The sequence below is a fragment of the Molossus molossus genome, unplaced genomic scaffold (assembly GCF_014108415.1).
Source record: "Molossus molossus isolate mMolMol1 unplaced genomic scaffold, mMolMol1.p scaffold_m16_p_17, whole genome shotgun sequence".
NCBI lineage: Eukaryota > Metazoa > Chordata > Mammalia > Chiroptera > Molossidae > Molossus > Molossus molossus.
The window spans coordinates 7,833,594-7,836,220 of record NW_023425352.1 but is presented as its reverse complement, the minus strand read 5'-3'; positions in this window follow the sequence as shown (position 1 = coordinate 7,836,220).

The window sequence follows — 2,627 nt, the reverse complement described above, 5'->3', positions numbered from 1 at the left end:
AACTCTGGCTCCGGTGATCAGCGTTGCTAGTCAGCGCTGGCAGTCAACAGCCTACATTTTTCAAGGATTCTCAGCTCAGCGATAATCTCTATTTTGCAACTTTATATTAATGAAATCAGCTTTTATAAAGATGCACGTCCTTTGTTTATTGTTCAGATCATCAAGACTTCAAACATGTCCTAGCATTATTTTAAAAGAAACAGACAAACCAAAGAGCCCACAGGTATCTAGGCCCTTGACAGCAGCAGTTTGTGATACTTGTGTCTTCTTGTCCCCGAGGCCCGTGTGGAGTGGGCATTGCTTGTTGGTACATATGGAACTCAAAGCGGACGTGACCCACTCGGAGACTTGGTAGCAGTGAGTGTACGGACCAGTAAACAGCGAACCCAGAATAAATGAGTTCGCTAAGTTGAAATGGTTCAATGAGAAGATACCATTCTATGAAATTTCTTTTTTTTTTTTTTTGAGTAGTGGCCCATTCAAAATGAAATCTCACTACTTATATACATTACCTGTTTCTCTCTATTAAAATCAGTTTTTGAATGTTTTGTTCTGGGCAACCAACTGCAGTTTGCTTTGGGGGCCTCACCGATAACGTACTGTCAGCACTTACTTTTTTTGTTTTGGGAAAAGTGGTAGAAATGATGGCAAGCTGCAGACACTGGGTGCTGATGGTCGGTAGCTGAGGGCTGGGAAGAAGTCCGGTGGTGCAGGGCTGAGTTTCAGACTTGGCTTTGGCAGTTGAGGGTCATTTTCTCTGTCAGCTGAGAGAGCAGTTTCAGCCACAGCTCGGGGGAGGGGATGCACCGAGGTTAGGAGGAAACCCTCTCTGAGAGTTTCCACTCAGGAACTGCAAGGAGGGTGACTGAAAGTCACCAGAGGGGAATGGGAAGACACTGTCGCAGAGAGAGACAAAAAGAAAAAGAGAGAAAGCAGGGGAAAGTAGACTGTTGGTTTCTATGACCTCTGAGATGGTTTTTCATACATTTGAGGGCAATTATGAAATTACTACTCAAGCCCCGTATATTTGTAGCCAAATGTCATGCTGGCTTCGTCCCAGGTGTGGGTCATCCTTTTAGGGTAAATGGGGACACTGGGCCTCACCTTTATTGCAAAGGCAAAGTGTTTTTAAATATCTTTCTATTTAAAATATGTACTTATTTCTAGCTGGTAACACCTTATTGAGTTCATACCAGGCTGAGTTCCACTGTTGTGGTAAAAGTTTGAGAGAGAGAAATCGTCATTGTGCAGAGAGGATCCTCCCAGGCACAGGTAAAAGAAAGTAACTTTATGGAACCAGCCCAGCCTTTACTCGACGTTCCAAGTATAAGCGTCGTGACTCGTTACATAAAAGACGTGCTTTCAGGCGGGGCTGCCCTCCTCCCAGTGCCCGGTTGACAACGCAGAGCCAACCGCTCCTGACCTCGGAAAAGCAAACCAGAAGGCCCTGCTCCAGGCTATTTTAAGCACGGACTTAAAAAGTAAAAGCAGCTGTAAAGTGAAAAGTTTTAGGAACATGCCATTTCTTGGAGTGATGGACCAGAGAAGCTGGCCATTAGGCCAAGCAGCCGGACTTTGCTGGCAGAGCGAGCGCCCGGGCCTCAGGCAGACAGCTGGCCTGGCCGGCCACGTACGTGCTGAGCAGAGGCCAAGCGAGCGTGTCCAGCAGGGGCCCACCATGGTCTGGGACTCTGGGGGGAGAGGACAGCTTTGTCCGACCCTCCCAGTCCGCCCACCGTGCCCACGTGGCCCTGTCTTCCCTCACAACCACCTCTGGGGCCCACGCCAGAGTCCACTGGGGCCCGGACACCCTCTGGCTTTCCTTTGCCACCGGATCTGGAGAGCAGAGCACGGTGGGTGGGGATGAAGTGAAACTGCCCCACCACGGGCTGAACATGCTTCGGCTCTCTGTAGCCCCCACCCAGGCCACTGAACCAAAGGGTCCAGAGTCACAGGGTCACTCCTAGGGGTTTATACCTGAAGACTTAGCTGGGTCCCCCCGAATGCCACCCCTGATTATAGCCCTACAATAAGACGGAGGCTTCTTTCAGCTCATGATGACAAGGAGGGCAGGGTGTGGGACCCTTTATGAGCACCCTGAAAGCTGCCTCCATCTCCCCGTCCTTGGCTCCAGCATGAGGGAAGGGGAACTGCCCAGTGCCAGGCAGCCGTGGAGGGTCCCATACCTGCATGCCCTCCCCCCTGGCCGACAGCTTAGGACCTGCTGTTGCCACTCTCCCCGAGTCCCAGGCTGGGGAGGGGCCAGCAGAGGGCTCATGGAATCGCAGTCACCTCGAAGTCTGCATCCTGGGCCTCTCGCTCCATCTTCCTGCTCCCAGCCTGGGTTGGCAGGGTCCCCAGGCTGGACACCGAGACACAGACCACAGGGCTGAGGGTGAGGCCTGCCCCGTGGAGACTTTGGCAAGTGTTCTTAAAACACCACATCACAGGACCCTCCTTATCCTGTATCCAGAGCTGGGCCCCAAGAATACCACCCTGATGACAGACCTTCAGTTAGACAGAGACTTCTTTCATTTTTTTTTTTTTTTTTTTTATCCTCACCCAAGGACATTTCTCCTTTTTTTGTTCAGGTAGAGTGGGAGGGAGAGAGAGGAACAGAGAGAGAG